At 51.3% G+C, this 17,534-nt stretch overlaps 1 protein-coding gene across 1 annotated transcript in view; it reads left to right on the forward strand.

Annotated features, from left to right (window-relative positions):
• The window catches only part of DNHD1 (dynein heavy chain domain 1), a 274,296-nt gene that overhangs the window by 89,610 nt on the left and 167,152 nt on the right, over window positions 1-17,534 (forward strand). The window lies entirely within an intron of this gene.

Consider the following 17,534-nt stretch of genomic DNA (forward strand, 5'->3'; position numbering starts at 1 on the left):
CACTGACCCAGAGGCAAAGGAACCCCTCTGGGAGCCATTTTGGCCCAGCCTAGCCCCTCCCAGTCACCTGACTGGAAGCCAGGGGGTGTGGCTAGGGCTATAAGAACCTGGCCAGGGAGCTCAGTCAGGGCCCAGCCTCAGTGGGAGACAGAGGCCTGCCCAGAGCTCCCTGCCACAGAGGCCGAGACCTGGCTTGGACCTCCAACAGCCTCTGACCCAGAGGCCTAACCCGAACTCCTGCCTGGGAGACAGAGACCTGGCTAGACCCGCCAACAGGTCTGCCCTCTGACCCAGAGGAACGAGAGGCCTGCCCAGTGCTCCCTGTTGGGGAGCCTGGGGCATGGCCCGGGCCACCGAGGGTCACTGATCCCGAGGACCTGCCTGAACCCCAGGACCCACCTGAGCCCCAACACCTGCCTGTCCCCCAGGTTCACGAGCGCCTGCCTGTCCCCCGGGTCCATGAGTGCCCGCCAGACCTGCAGGCCCCACTGGCTGTACCCAGGAACCCGGACCAGCTGGATCCTGAGGACCAGCCCAGACACCCCTGCCTGCTGCAGCCAGTCTACTGGCTGGAACCCAAGAACCTAGAAGCCGCTGAGGCCTGGATCGGGCCGTCATGTCTCCTGCCAGAGGAGACCCTCTCTGATTCCCCGTGGAACCTACGGGAGACTCAGGTAACTGCTGAGGGGAGAAAGGAAGTGGCCCAAGGCTGGTAAAAGCCCTAGGCCAGTGCGTTGCGGGCTGGATCCTCCGCTGAGCCAGCAGCAGCTGTCCTGCTGCTTCTAGGGCCCGGGGCGCAGTGGAGTGGGTGGGCCTGCGCCCCCCCTACCACCCACCTAGCAAGTGGCAGTCTCCCCCTCACCGCCATTGCAGGTGGATCACCTGCAACCCTCCTGAACAAGGAGCTCCCCAAACCTGTGTGTGTCTGCTGCCACACCCTGAGCCAGGGCCCAGCCTCTCACCTTGAACTACCCGTGGACTGTTTGGTGCCCCGCTCTGCCTCAGGGCCAGGGCTTACTGGACTCCTAGACTGCTGGGGTTGTTTGCTGGTCCTGCCTGCGCCAGGGCCGGGACTTTGAACTGCTGACTTGGGAGTATTTACTGCCCAGCCTTAGACCAGGCTTGGGCGGCTTAAAGGGGCAGGCTTATTGCTGCTGCCCTACCCTGAACCAGGGCTAGGGCCCCACAAATCAAGGGCTTTACTGCCCTGGCCTGAGACAGTAAACCTGGGCACTGGCGTTTGCTCCCCGCCCTGACTGAGGACCAAGGCCTCCTAAACAGTGGGGGTTTGTCGCCAGCCCTACCAGGGCTTTGGGACCATAGTGGACTCTTTACCACTGGCCCGGTCCTGAAGCAAGGCCAGGCACCTGGACTAGTTGCCTCTCACCCCAACCTGAAGGAAGGCCAGGTATTGAACTGCTTACCTCCTGCCTGACCTGAAGCAAGGCCAGGCCGGGGAACTAGTGACTGGGGAACCATTTTAAATGGGTGTGCAGTGGGGCGGACTGGCCGCCCACTGAGCCAGAGGCAGAAGAACCCCTACGGGAGGCCTGCCGGCGTACAGGAGCCTTTCCACCACAAGCAGCCATGCAAACAGATTACTACAGACTCCTCGCTGATGGGCTGGGGTGCACGCTTCCAACAACAGGTCGCGCAGCCAGATGTGACTCTCCGCCAGCCAGCAGAGTAAAAAGGTTTTATTGCTTCTCCGAGATACAGCACAGCACAGGCTCGATGTTGACGTAGGAGCCAGGGCAGACAGCCTTAGTTCTCTTGGGGGGGAAGGGGTTCACAGGCCCCTGAACCTCCCCCATCCTGGACTTAGTCTGCTCTCTTCATGCTTCCCCCAGTTAAGAATGCGAGAACTTCCTCCCCACATCCAGGGCTCTTCAGAGCGTATCTCACCGACAGCATGACCACAATGTTCTACATCAATCGCCAAAGGGGTGCATGATCCCAGTCGTTATGCACAGAGGTAATCATGCTGTGGAACTGGTGTATCCACCACAACATAACCATCACAGTGGCATACTTTCCTGGGGACAAGAATATTATGGCAGACATCCTCAGCCACAATTTCCTCAAAGAGCATGAGCGGGAACTAACTGCATGATCCAGTCACCCACGAGCTGTTCCAACGCTGGAGTGTACCACAAACAGGCCTCTCTGCCACCAGACAGAACTCTAAATGCTCCCAGTATTGTTTGAGAGCGGGCATAGGACACGGCTCCCTGGGAGATGCAATGCTCCTGTCTTGTGGGACTCATTTACTATATGCCTTTCCTCCTACCTCCCTCATTCCCAGAGGCCTCCGGAAGATACAGGCAGACGGGGGTCGAGTGATTCTAATAGCCCCAGCCTGGGCCTCAACAGACACAGTTCCCATGTCTTTATCAACTGTCTCTACGACCTCCCTGCCTGCTTCCGAACAGTCTGGACCTTCTCTCCCAGAACAAGGGCTCGATAGTTCACCCCCAGCCGCCAACACTGACGGCATGGTACCTCTCTGGTTCTTGGAAGCAGAGCAGCAGTGCTCCCAGCAAGTGAGAAATGTGCTCCTGCATAGCAGGAAGCAAACGACACGCAAGACTTACCTGTACAAATGGCGTCACTTCACGCGGTGGTGCACACACAGAGGAATCCAACCCTCTGGGGCGCCACTCCACCTGATAATGGAATACATCATGCACCCGAAACAACAAAATGTATCGTTCTCATCACTTGGAGGACACACAGCGGCCATTGTGGCCTTCCATCCCCCTTTGGTGGGTTCTCCATATTTTCCCATCCCTTCTCTAAGAGATTCGGGAAGGGTGTACAAAACCTTCACCCACAGTGTAAACCCATACCTCCCACATGAGACTCTCAAAACCATCCTTTGAACCAATGGCAACGTCATCACTTATCTTCCTCACCATGAAGACGCTGATCCTCCTCGCAATCATGTCTGCAAGGCGGGTTAGCAAACTTGCAGCGCTCACGGCTTTGCCTCCATACACAACCTTTCACAAGCTCAAGATTATTCTGTGGCCTCATCCATCTTTTTTACCCAAAGTTGGGTTGGAATTCCATATCAATGAGCCTATAGTCATGCATGGCGGCGTCCCGCGGCATTCGCACTCTTTTCTGTGCTTGCGCGGTCTGGCCCCGGCCAGTTCCTCTCGACCGCCTCAGGCTGCAGACGGAGTGAACTGCTCTCCTGTGATCTTCTCTTCTACTTGCGTGAGCCCATTCCATTCCTAGTTCATTCTCCTCACCTTTCTCCTGAACACCTTCTTGTTACTCTCCTAAAAAAAAAAAAAAGGTTTTTTGTCCCTTGTTCATAACCCAATTATAGTCCTACTATACTCCTTTCCCTCTAGTTAACCCATAGTAGTATTGTACATAGTTTGAGATTTAACTAGTTACAAAAAAAAATGCCATCCCCCTCATGGTTTAAGAAATGCGACATGTGTTGCGAGACAATGCCTGCCTCAGACGGCCACTCCTGTTGCATTCGCTGTCTGGAAGAAGCCTATGTCCCGCAGAAATGCCCGCATTGTTTAATACTGACTGTGAGGGCCAGACAGGACAGAGAGATGAGGCTCCGTATGATTTTATTTGATAAGGCACTTCAACCAGCCTCTTCTGCAAGCGCGGCCTCCTCCACTCAACCTCAGAAACGTAGGGCTTCTTCCCTTACCACAGCGGCCCCTAAGAACAACAGAGCATTGCCTACAAGATCTCTGCCAGTTACAACATAGAGCAGAGTTAGTTCAGGAGATAAGCCGGGACGTCGGGTACTTCAAAACCACGCCTCAAAGCTCCAGTGCCGGAGATCAAGAAATCATCGAGACCAGAACTGATGCGGGCACCGAGGTCCACACTGGTACCGGCCAAGTCCTCGGCACTGAGGGAATCCACCCCAAGAGTGTCATTGGTGCCAGCGGCACCCAACTCACCAACAGCACCAACCGCGTCTGTGGCGTGTGATACGGCACTGACTGCATCTGCGGCAATCTCTGCAGCACTGATGCTACATGTGCCCGGCACTGATGCGCCCAGCACCGGGACACTCGACACCGTCCCGAGTCCATATTGGAGCAGAAGCCACTCACGCTCCCGATCATTGATTATTTTTCCACCGTCACCATCACCACCAGCACCGAGGTCCCCCACGCTACATGATTTGCGTTGGCACCGATCACCGCGATCTCCAAGGCAAAGATTACTTTCACCATTCCTGGTGGCTTCCACGACTCACCATCATCATTGGCACCGTAGTCACCATTCCCTTTCTCCAACGTCATCTAGAGCCTCGTATACTCATTCTCACTCACCCTGTTCAATTCGCTCATCCCACTGGGAACAATTTCGACACACCTACCTTGATCAACGGTTGCTCCTTGAAAGACTTTATCATCATGACAACTACTACCACCGATACTCAATACTCACCTAGTCAACACTCAGTTCCATACATACAAGATGGGAAGCGACTGTCTAGGAAGGAGCATGGCGGAAAGGGATCTAGGGGTCATAGTGGACCACAAGTTGAAGATGAGTCAACAGTGTGATGCTGTTGCAAAAAAAGCAAATATGATTCTAGGTTGTATCAACAGGTGTGTTGTAAGCAAAACTCGTGAAGTTATTCTGCCGGTCTACTCTGCACTAGTTAGGCCTCAGCTGGAGTATTGTGTCCAGTTCTGTGCGCCACATTTCAAGAAAGATGTGGAGAAATTGGAAAGGGTACAGAGAAGAGCGACAAGAATGATTAAAGGCCTAGAGAACATGACCTATGAAGCCAGGCTTCATGAACTGGGCTTGTTTAGTTTGGAAAAAAGAAGATTAAGGGGGGACATGATAGCGGTTTTCAAATATCTAAAAGGGTGTCACAAGGAGGAAGGAGAAAATTTGTTCCTCTTGGTTTCTGAGGACAGGACAAGGAGTAATGGGCTTAAAGTGCAGCAGGGGAGGTTTAGATTGGACATTAGGAAAAAATTCCTAACTGTCAGGGTGGTCAAATATTGGAATAAATTGCCAAGGGAGGTGGTGGAATCTCCCTCTCTGGAGATATTTAAGAACAGGTTAGATAGACATCTGTCAGGGATGGTGTAGACGGAGCTTGATCCTGCCTTGAGGGCGGGGGGCTGGACTCGATGACCTCTTGAGGTCCCTTCCAGTCCTATTATTCTATGATTCTATGAACACTCATATTACTACTGTTCTAAGTCTTGGGGAAGGTCATGCTGTGACTGCACACCAACCAGACAATCCCCAACTCTGGCGCCTCCCACTCGAACGAGTCAACCCACATCTCCTCTACGCCAATCGTCGGAACTGGACAATATACAGTTTTCCACTACAGAGGACCGACCACGGGAGACTTCCCCCATCCACCGATCCTCCTCATCACCGGATGAGGCTGTAATCCTGGGAGACATCTCCCCACCTGACGACCATCGCCAATTCCAGGAACTCTTCAAGAGAGTAGCCATAAACCAAGAAATACAATTAGATGAAACAAAGGAGAAGCAACATTGCCTCTTAAAAACTTTCAGCCTCAACACAGAGCAAAGATGGGCATACCACTCGATGAAGCGATCATTGAGGTCACTGAAGAAATATGGCAAACTCTGGCTTCTGCGCCACCAACTAGTAAAAGAGCAGACAAAATATTTTGTGCCACCTAAGGGGATGGAGTTCCTTTTTACCCATCCCCAACCAAACTCTCTGGTGGTGGATGTGGCACATCAGAGATCAAAAACCCCTCAATACAGAAACACTTCCAACAAAGACACAAAGCGATTGGACTTACTTGGTAGAAAGGTCTATACATTCACGACACTCATGCTTCGCATAGCGAGCTACACAGCACACCTTTCCAACCACATTTTTGACAATTTCACAAAACTTAACACCCCTATTAGATCATCTGCTGGAAGCAAAGTGGCCCATACTTAAATCCGTGATCCAAGAAGGCTACCCACCAGCCAGAACCACCCTACAGATAGCCATGGATGTACCGGACACAGCAGCGAGATCCACTGCCACAGCAGTAGTGATGCGAGGAGCATCTTACCTCCAATTGGCCGCAGTCCCCAGGGAACTCCAGACTAAAGTTGAGGATTTGCCCTTCGACAGAGACAAATTGTTTTCCAAAAAAACTGACAGTATACTACACTCCTCCAAAGACTCGCGGACATTACAGACGCTGGGGATGTATACCCCTCACTATAGGTATTACCCTCCATACCAGAGACGTTATGACGATTCTTATGTCTGACAACAATGGCAGAATCAGCAGAGGACCCTAGATCACCAACGGAATAGACAAAGACCACAGAGGCATTGAAACTAGGGGAATCACAACCAGCCCTCAATGAATATGAAACAGCAGGTTTGACGCCTCAGTCAAGGGTACGCAGATGATCGCAGATGCCGGCATAAGTCACTACAGTCACCAATACCATCACCGCCTGAGGCCTTTTTACCACCAGTGGGCCTCAGTTACCACAGACAGATGGGTGTTAGAAATAATCCAATCAGGATACTCCATACCCTTCCTCACTATTCCCCCCGCTTCCCCTCCCCTACCCCATTGCTCTTCAGGGACCCATCTCATGAAACACTGCTACGCACCGAAGTCGATCACCTTCTCTCCATTGGTGTAATAGAACCAGTCCCAGCACAGTTTGTAGGCAGGGGATTCTACTCCCACTATTTCCTCACTCAGAAGAAGCTGGGCAGATGGCGACCGATATTAAACCAACAGAACTTGAACAAGTTCTTGCGGAAACGTTTCAAAATGGTGACCCTTGCTTCGATAATACCTGCGTTGGACCAACACGACTGGTTTGCGGCCCTCGACCTCCAGGACGTGTATTTCCACATCACAATCCACCCTGCACACAGACGATTTTTACGATTCATAGTTGGAACAAGCCATTTTCAATACAGAGTCCTTCCCTTTGGCCTTTCCACCGCCCCCAGGGTATTCTCAAAAATCCTGGCACACGTAGTGGCACACCTCCATTAGCAAGGGGTTATCATATTCCCCTATTTAGACGATTGGCTCCTGAAAGGTCGTTCTCGTTCCAGTGTTCTTGACATGCTCAAAGTCACCATACGAACCTTTCGCGCCCTCGGACTTCTCATAAACAACCAAAAGTCCGTTTTTCAACCGACTCCGTGGTTAGAATTCATCGGTGCACATCTAGATGCCACCACGGCAAGAGCATACTTACCTGTTCAGAGTTTCCAAGTCATCCAGGATCTCATAGCAGTTGTTCGAGGCAGTCCATCTATCCAGATACCATCTTAAAGCTCATGGGCCACATGGCGGCCACAACTTATGTCGTCCACGACACAAGATTACACCTTCGCAGCCTTCAGTATTGGTTAACGACTGTATACAACCACACAAAACACGACCTCCACAGGTCAGTAATCGTTCCACATTCTTTTATTCAATCGTTCCAGTGGTGGCCGAATCGCGTGAAACTTCTTACTGGTGTGCCTTTTCATGCATAACAACCATCTTGTCACATATCTACGGACACCTCCCTTCTGGGCTGGGGAGCACAAATGGGCAACATTTCAATCCAAGGCTGCTGGGTCACATTCTGAGACACAGCTCCATATAAATCTCTTGGAGCTTTGCACAATCTTCAACGCATGCAAATCTTTCCTGAGTCACATCTGCAACACCACTGTGAGGATCCTCACAGACAATGTCGCCTCAATGTATTACATGAACCCACCAAGGTGGAGCTTGCTCCCGCTCCTTCTGCATGGAAGCGATTCACTTTTGAAACTGCTGCATTCACCACGGCATAACACCGGTGGCCTCTTACTTACCTGGGGTCACCAACATCCAAGCAGACTTCCTCAGCAGAAATTTTGCACTGGAGCATGAGTGGGAGCTACACATCAGAGTGCTCCATATTCTCTTCCAACGGTGGGGCACTCCCCGTATAGACCTTTTCACCACATCAGATTACCAAATGTCAGAAGTACTGCTCCAGAGCCGGACTCGGTCCGGACTCCCTCAGTGACGCGTTTCTCCTCAACTGGAGCCGTCCTCTCCTCTATGCATTCCCAAAGTCCTTCAGAAGATAAGAACAGACAGCGCCACAGTCCTATTAATTGCACCAGCATGGGCTCGGCAACATTGGTTCCCTTTCCTACGGCTCATGTCACCTTGCAGACCGTATCAGTTGCCAAACCTTCCAAACCTTCTCACAGAATTGAGGGACACTACGGCATCCACAAATACATACCTTACAACTCACGGCATGGCTCCTAAAGTTGGTTGAATCCTGCTGAATCCCTCTGCTTTACTCAGGTTCAAGACATACTCATCCACAGTCGATGGCAGACAACGAGAAAGACTTACCTCTCAAAATGGTGCAGATTTGCCTCCTGGTGCACCACCCAGCAACTGCTCCCTTACTCAGCTCCCCTTCGCCGTGTCCTCGATTACCTCTTGTACCTAAAAGACACAGGCTTAGCATTAACGTCTCTTAGAGTTCGTCTCTTAGAGCGGCAATTTCGGCCTTTAGATAGCCTATTGAGGGGACCTCCCTTTTCGCCCACCCGACTACCAAGAGATTCATGAAAGGTACTGAGCTCTGCTCCCTATACAACCAGCATCCTTTGCCTTCCCCTGTTAACCCAGGGACACTGAGCGCCCCTCTCTGCATGCAGCCCCATTTGAATCCCTAGTGCCCCACTTCGGCACACCAGTCTCATGCACGTAATTAGCATTTATTTGCTTCTGGTTGTGCAGTGTTAGTTATAAGAGTTAGTGAGGATTCTTTCTCCCTCCGCCCCTCCCCCCCGCGCACACACACACACTCTTGTTTTGCACGGCTTCAAGGCCTTCCCGAGCTGATGCAGCACCACCCCTGTGTGATTGAGGTGATCCCACCAGGAGACACTGAAAATGGCCAGGTTGTCAATATAGGCCATAGCGAAACCCTCCAGTCCTTGCAGGACTTTATTGATCAGTCTCAAGAAGGTGGCCCTGGAATTCCGCATGCCCAAGGGCATCACCTTGAACTAGTACGGACACGATTTCACAATGAATGCAGACTTTTCCTGTGCATCAGCATCTAGGGGAATCTGCCAGTACTGCCTAGTCAGATCCAGAGTACTTATGAACTTTGCCCCCCCCCTTCCCCAGTGTGTCTAAGAGATCCTCTATTCTGGGGGTGGGGAAAGGGTCAGGCTGCGTGATAGCATTCACCTTCCTGTAGTCTATGTAGAACCTCATGATCCTGTCCTTTTCAGGCACCATCACAATAGGGGCTTCGGGATCTGGTGATTAGGGAGCTGGTGATTACGCCCATGGCCAACATGCTTTCCACCTCCTCCTGAATCTGCCCCTGCATCACTCCCTTGGCCCTATAGGCTCTGCTGAGTGCTGAGGGCCCTGTCGTGTGGATAGAATGCTATATTCTGTCAGTGAGCCCCGGCCTGTTGGAGAATGTTCACTGACGATGCTTCAGCAGCACCAGGAACTCCTCCCTCTGCAAGGAAGTCAAGCCCTCCCCCATCTCTATGCTCTCAAGAGGTGTCTCTTCCTGACTCTCAGCCACCATATCTACCGAAGGGACTGACATGGCCTCCTCCTCAGCACAACAGATCATGTTCACGTTCACCTCCCTCTCTAGGTACGCCTTCATCCTCTCCACGTGCACCCTCTGCACCCCGCCCTGACCACGGGCCTTCCTCACGTCATAGGTCACTACATTCACCCTCTCCACCACCTCACAGGGCCCGCTCCAAACGTCCTGCATCTTATTCCTCCTCACCAGGTCCAGCACCAACACCAAATCCCATATTTCAAACGCCCTCTCCACGGCATCCTTATCATACCAGGCCTTCTGGGCCCCTTGGCTGTCACTCAAATTCTCCTGAACTATCCCCATAATCTCCTTCAGCTTGTCCTTGAATTTAGTCACATACTCCATCACTGGCTTCCCTGCCACTTCAATATTGCCACCACCAGGATGTACTTTTTCCCGTTCCTGGAGGGCCTCGGGAATGGGCCCACAATGTCCACTGACACTCGGGCAAAGGCCTCCCCAATGATAGGCAGAAGCTGCAGGGGCGCCTTGCTGGGCCCCCTGGATCTCTTACGCTTCTGACACAACTCACAGCTTCGGCAATACTCCCTCACCGACCTGAACAGGCAAGGCTAATAGAAGTTCTGCTCCAGCCTATCACAAGTCTTGCCTACACCCACATGCCCTGCAACAGACCATTGTGGGCCAACTTCAACAATTCCTCCCGATACGCTTCAGACACCACCAGCTTGTGAGCATATTCCACATAAGAACACCTGCTTAGACATCTTAAAACTCCTGAACTTAACCCGGTGGGATTCAGGGGTAACTGAACCGTTTCAGTGCATAGTCTTTAAACTGCCCATAGTCTAAAGCTTCTTCCTCCCCCAGTTCATTAAATACCTCTCTGGCCTTGCCAGTCAGTCTGGTCATCAGGACAGGCATGCGCTGGTCATCTGGGATCTGGTTCACGTTGCAAATGCACTCGAAGGTGGCCAAAAACTCCTCAATGTCCTCGTTATCTTTGTAGACAGGACTGATCCTTTCTCAACTCTTGTTGGCAAGAGGGGGTAGGCTCCCAGGTTGCTGCACCTTTTGTTGTGCCTCAAGTATCTGGAGTTGGAGTCGCTTGGAGCTCTCCGCTGCTGCCAGCTCTTGCATTCGCCGAGCGTGGTCCGCCTCCTTCATCCTTTGCTCCCTTTTGACTTCCGCCTCCTTCACCTTTTGACGCAGGTCCACAAGGGCGCTCTCATGTTCTAGCTCCAGTTTCCTCAATGCCTGCTGCTCTCTAATTTCTTCTGCAACTGCATCTGTAGCATCCGGTGGAGGCCGCTTCTTGACCCGCAGGTCATTCTGCATCAGCAGAACTGTCAGCTGTTGCTTAGTAGTTTTCTTTAGGAAGCCAATGCCCCTCTGTGAGCACAAATCCTTCAGAGCCTCTCTGCTTAGTTTCTTATACTGGTGCTGACTCATTGCAGTGGCTCTTTACCCAACCAAACTCTCAACACCAAAAATCAAATTTAGACAGCGTGGGGTCCTCACCCAAAGCTCAATTGACCAAGATCTGTGGATCCTGCCGACTACGCCACCGTGACGGACTGGACCGGGTCTGGGCACCGCTGAGGGCATCCGCTCAGGGCAAATTGCTCAAATTCGGGGCTTCTTACAGCCACCAGACTGGAGACCTTCCCAATTAGGCCACAAACCAGCCCCTTAGAGTGCTTCAGCTGCCTGCCTGGCCAGCCTGAAGCCTCACGAGCAAAACCCCTCTGAGACCTCAGCTTTCTCCATGCCCCAGACGGCCCCAGGCCTCATACACAGCTGAGGGGTTTTAGGACCTAATCTCACCTTCCCCGAACAAGTTCTGTCCGGTTCCAAGAAACCAGCCACAGATCCCAGGTCAATTTACACTCTGGATCTTACCCACAAACCACGCTGAGCCAATCCTTTAGAATCTACCATCTAAAGGTTTATTACTACCAGAAAGAAAAGTGTGAGAGTAAGGTTGTTAAAGTATCATACGTTACATGCATTGGATCTCCCAGTTCTTGATGCAGGCTCGCAGCAGAGATGTTATAACTGCTCACTTAAAAGTCTTTGGTGTACATCCTGTCAGGATGGGTCCACAGTTCTTTCCAGCTCCTCAATCCCTGCCTTCTTCTTCGAGCAGTGTTCCGTGGGTGCTCCACTGTAGGTGTCGGGCTTGTCCCGGCGCCGCAGATCGGAGATCTTTTCCAGCCATGGTCTGCCAGACTGCGCATGTGCAAAGTGCGGCTCGTGGCTTTTCGCACCATTTGAGTGCGCGCAGTCCGGCCCCCACCAGTTCCTCCTGACCGTCCTCGGCTGCGGACGGATCAATCGATCGCTCTCTACAGACTCTGTCAGAGAGACAAACAACGTTTAAATCTTTATGGTTATAGTTACTATAGTTATTAGTTTAGTTTCAGTCATTTAAAAAAAAATTACTTCGTTCTATTCCTGTAAATAGTTATAATGCCTGGTTTTAAAAAATGCAACATTCGTCGTCGCCTTACCACCACCGTACGTCTCCACCATGCCATCGATGGTCATCTCGTACCCCCTCAAGGACCACCATCATACTTCACTACCTTCAAGACCACCAACTCCATCGGCATCCCCTTCTCAAGTTCAGGAGGTACAACAGACTAGTACCACTCACCAACCTATACAGGACAGGTCACCTACAGACCAATCCTCTTCGTCCCCGGATGACGTAGTTTTCCAAGGGGGCACGTCACCCTTGGACGATCTCCATCAATTTCAGGAGCTCTTTAAAAGGGTGGCGGAAAGCCAAAAGGTACGGGTGGAAGATGTTCAGCAAAAACAGCACCACCTTCTCCGTAACATCAAACATTCACACCAGCCCATAATCTCTTTACCACTGGATGATGCTATTTTGGAAATAGCTGATGATATTTGGCAACTACCTGCCTCCGCACCACCCACAAATAAAAAGGCGGACAAAAAGTATTTCGTCCCTGCCAAAGGGATGGAGTTTCTCTTTACGCACCCACAGCCCAACTCGTTGGTTGTGGATGTTGTGCAACAGAAAGCAAAGATGCCCCAACATAAGTCCACTATGGCAGACAAGGACAGCAAACGCCTCAACTTGTTTGGTCGCAAGGTGTATTCTTCAGCAACACTCACTCTTCGCATGGCTAATTATTCGGCATTATTGGCGAACCATAATTTCAACAACTATGCCAAATTAGTTCCGCTCCTTGAACATCTCCCAGATACCAAACGGGATATTTTAAAAGCGGTAATTCAGGAAGGCTACACAGCTTCCAGGACAGTTTTTGCACATTGCCCTGGATACTGCCGACACTGCAGCATGCGCAACAGCGACTTTGGTCGTTATGCACAGGGCATCTTGGCTGCAACAATCATCTGCTCCAAAAGACCTCCTATCAAAAGTCGAAGATCTCCCTTTCGACAGACAAAATCTTTTCTCTGATAAGACAGATCAGCTTTTACACTCGGGGAAAGATTCTAGGACTACATGAAAAACACTGGGCATGTACGTACTACCGTATCGCCGCAAAAGATACAACCCTTACCAGCGGCAAAGACCTCTTTAGCAGCTGCCTCCTTATAGACCACAAGATCAACAAAGGGGCAGACAGCGCCAACAACAATGAAGGCGTCCTCCACCTAAGGCGCCCGCCCAACAGGGTAACAGACAACAAATTTGACACTCTCGTTGAGGGACTGAGAGCCATCCCCACTGTTACCGGTCTAAGTGCTACACGCATGACATTCCATCATAGCTTGCGACCATATTTCCGTCACTGGGCCTACATCACCAGCGACAAATGGGTTCTTCAAACAATCCAACTCAGCTACACCATTCCTTTCACATTGTTGCCTCCCCCCTTCCCTCCCTGCCCTGTTCCTTTTCAGGGACCCCTCTCATGAGTCCCTCCTCAGGCAGGAGGTCACTCATCTGCTCACCATTGGTGCGATAGAGCCTGTACTAACAGAGTTCAGGGGCAAGGGCTTTTATTCCAGATATTTTATAATGGAAAAGAAGTCGGGCATGGAGACCGATACTAGACCTCCGTGCTCTCAATCGTTATCTCTGAAAGCAATGGTTTCGAATGGTTACTCTGGCTACAATTATCCCAGCACTTCAGAACGGGGACTGGTTCACATCCCTTGATCTCCAGGACGCGTACTTTCACATTGCTATTCATCCAGCGCACAGAAGATTCTTACGCTTTCAAATCTACGCAGACTATTTTCAGTACAAGGTCCTGCCCTTCGGTCTCTCATTGGCTCTGCGGGTTTTTTCCAAGACCTTTGCCGTAGTGACTGCATATCTTCGCTGTCTCCAGGTGATGATTTTTCCATACCTTGACGACTGTCTAATCAGAGCTCAGTCGCTGCAGGAAGTGTACCATGTCACAAATGTTTCACGGATAGTATTCGAAGCACTGGGGCTCATTCTCAATGCACCCAAGTCATCCCTGAAACCACATCAATCAATACAGTTCATCGGAGCTCATCTAGATTCTATACGCGAACGAGCTCTCTTGCCTCCATCGAGGTTTCAGACAATACAGGACTTAATTCAGATTCTCTTAATCAGCCCAAGAGTCCTCATATTGCGCTGTCTACAACTCATGAGGCATATGGCTTTCATGACCTACGTCATCAAAGACGCAAGGTTATGTTTTCAATGCCTCCAACATTGGATGGCAACAGTTTGTCCCCCAAACACCTGCGACATATGCATGACAGTAGCAGTCCCCAATCATGTCAAAGCATCGCTAGCCTGGTGGACCGTTCCAGACAACCTACTGTCAAGAGTACCGTTTCATCGCCCACAACCTTCGGTGCAGCTTACCATAGACACGTCACTCATCGGATGGGGTGCCCACCTACAGCATGAACAAGTGCAAGGTTTATGGACTTCCAACAAATCGTTGATGCATATCAATTTCCTGGAACTCCAGGCAGTATACAATGGCTGCCAACATTTTCTTCCCATTATCCAAGGACAAGTCACATGAATCCTCACCGACAATATGACAACTGTCTATTATATAAACAAACAGGGTAGAGCCAGATCTCACTCCCTGTGTGCAGAAGCGGTGCGCCTATGGAATTTCTGCAACCGACACAATGTCTTTTTAATAGCGGAGTATCTTCCAGGCCAGGACAACGTCACAGCCGATACCCTGAGCAGACACTTCTCTCCCAACCACGAGTGGGAGCTACATCCCAAGGTGCTCTCCACAGTCTTTCATCGCTGGGGGATTCCGTCAATAGATCTGTTTGCTACTCACGGCAACGCAAAATGTCACCAGTACTGCTCGAGAGCGGGGCTTGGCCGGAATTTGAAAGGGGACACCTTTCTTCACAACTGGAGTTGTGGCCTCCTATATGCATTCCCTCCCACGCCTCTAATACCCAGGACTGTGGAGAAAATCATCAGGGAAGAAGCCACAGTAATCATAATAGCCCCTTCTTGGCCGCGTCAGACATGGTATCCTTACCTCCATCGTATGTCAATATGTCCCCCGTATCCGTTACCAATACGACACGATTTGCTTTCACAGAGTCACGGTTCCCTTCTTCATCCACAGGTCAACCACCTAGCATTGACGGCATGGTACCTAGTTGATTCCAAGGGTCAGAAATAACATGTTTGCAAACTGTCAACACATATTACTAAATAGCAGAAAGGCATCCACACGAACTACCTACCTCTCAAAGTGGTCTCGCTTTTCATCATGGTGTCCTCAAACAAACATGAATCGAACTCTTGCACCGATACCGAGCATTCTGGTACACCTCAGAGAATCAGGCCTTTCCTACGCCTCCATTAAGGTACATATTGCTGCAATAACCGCCTTTCACAAACCTATTGACGGATATACTTTATTCTCCCATCCTACAATGAAGAGATTCCTCAAAGGAGTCACCAATCTGTATCTGCACCACACTCAACCGGTGGACCCTTGGGACCTCAAAATGATTCTCGATATTTTGATGGGGAAACCCTTTGAGCCCTTGGCGATGTGCGACCTTCATATTTTATCCATGAAGGTTATTTTCTTGCTGGCTATTACATCTGCAAGAAGGGTCGGCGAATTGGCTGCTTTATCATCTTCACCTCCCTACACGGTATTCACCCATCAAGGAGTGATATTGAGACCACGTCCGAGCTTTCTCCCCAAAGTGAACTCACGTTTTCATATCAATGAGCCTATAGTCTTCTCAGTTTTCCACCCCAAACCTCATCACTCTCTGGAGCATGCCTGTTTACACACTCTGGACATGAGGAGGGTGCTGGCCTTTTATATCGAAAGAACTAAACCATTCCAAAAGATGGACTCTTTACTAGTATCAGTCATGGAACGTTCTAAAGGCCGACCATTAGCCGCACCGCACATCTCCTCCATCATTGTGCAATGTATAAGACACTGCTGTAATCTGCGAAGCAAACCACTGCCATCGACAGCCCATTCAACTCGGGCAGTTGCCACATCCACTGCTTTCCTCAGGGGAGTCCCACTGAGAGAGATTTGTAGAGCGGCCACGTGGTCTTTGGACTTAACCTTTGCCACTCACTACGCCATCCCGAATCTTTTAATACCAGACTCAGCGGTGGCGGCAGCTGTGTTATCTTTGGTTATGGCATGTGAGCTCCGAACCCTCCTCCATTCGTGAGCTACTGCTGTACATTCACCCACAGTGGAGCACCCACGGGACGCTGCTCGAAGAAGAAGAAGTTACTCACCCTGTGAAGTAACGATGGTTCTTTGAGATACGTGTCCCGTGGGTGCTCCACGACCCACCCTCCTCCCCTCTTCAGAGTTCTTTACTTTATATCTTTCAGATCAAGAGGCAGGAGGAACTGGCGGGGGCTGGACCGCGTGCACTCAAATGGTGCGAAAAGCCACGAGCCACACTTCGCGCATGCGCGGTCCAGCAGACCATGGCTGGAAAAGATCTCCGATCAGCGGCGCTGGGACAAGCCTGACACCTACAGCGGAGCACCCACGGGACACGCATCTTGAAGAACCATCGTTACCTCACGGGGTGAGTAACTTCTTCTTCCTGCCTCTGCGATGAAGAGCCGAGCATCAAGATGGAGTCGGCCACATGGCTTATTTATATTCCCCCCCCCCCCCCCGGCTTCTTCCAAGCTGGAGAAAGTCACATGGTCTCTGACCAGGCACCTAGGTGGGTCTCTGGTACTTAGGAGACCTATTGTCCCTGGAGCCTTGCTAATTAGCATGTCCATAGGCGAAGCCCATTGCTCAACCACATACAGAGAAACTTCCAGTTTCCACATACAGTACATATTCATAACTCCACACACAGACATTATACAGATATATGAAGAGCATAGACAGACTCAGTAGAAAGTAAGCTTTTGTTTGACACCTCACAAGGCCCTCTTTGTACCAACTTTTGGGGCAAACACCCCCCCAGGGGTGCAGCAGTGACCTGGCTGCTTCCCTTAACATCTAGTAACGTGACACCCAGTATGGCCATTCTTATGTTCCCCTGTGTGAGGTGGGGCTGGGTGGGGCAGAGGGAACGCTGGGGTGCCTGAGGGGGGGTGGGGGGATGGGTTATAACCTCTCTCCTGTGTGAGGTGGGGCTGGGGGGCACAGGGAACGCTGGGGTGCCAGAGGGGGGGGGGGGGATGGGGGGATGGGTTATAACCTCTCTCCTGTGTGAGGTGGGGCTGGGGGGCACAGGGAGCACTGGAGTGCCTGAGGGGAGGTGGGGGGATGGGTTATAACCTCTCTCCTGTGTGAGGTGGGCCTGGGGGGGCACAGGGAACACTGGGGTGTCTGAGGGGAGGTGGGGGGATGGGTTATAACCTCTCTCCTGTGTGAGGTGGGCCTGGGGGGCACAGGGAGCACTGGGGTGCCTGAGGGGAGGTGGGGGGATGGGTTATAACCTCTCTCCTGTGTGAGGTGGGGCTGGGGGGGCACAGGG

Source organism: Pelodiscus sinensis, chromosome 1 (genome assembly GCF_052426305.1).
Source record: "Pelodiscus sinensis isolate ZL-2025 chromosome 1, ASM5242630v1, whole genome shotgun sequence".
Taxonomy (NCBI): domain Eukaryota; kingdom Metazoa; phylum Chordata; order Testudines; family Trionychidae; genus Pelodiscus; species Pelodiscus sinensis.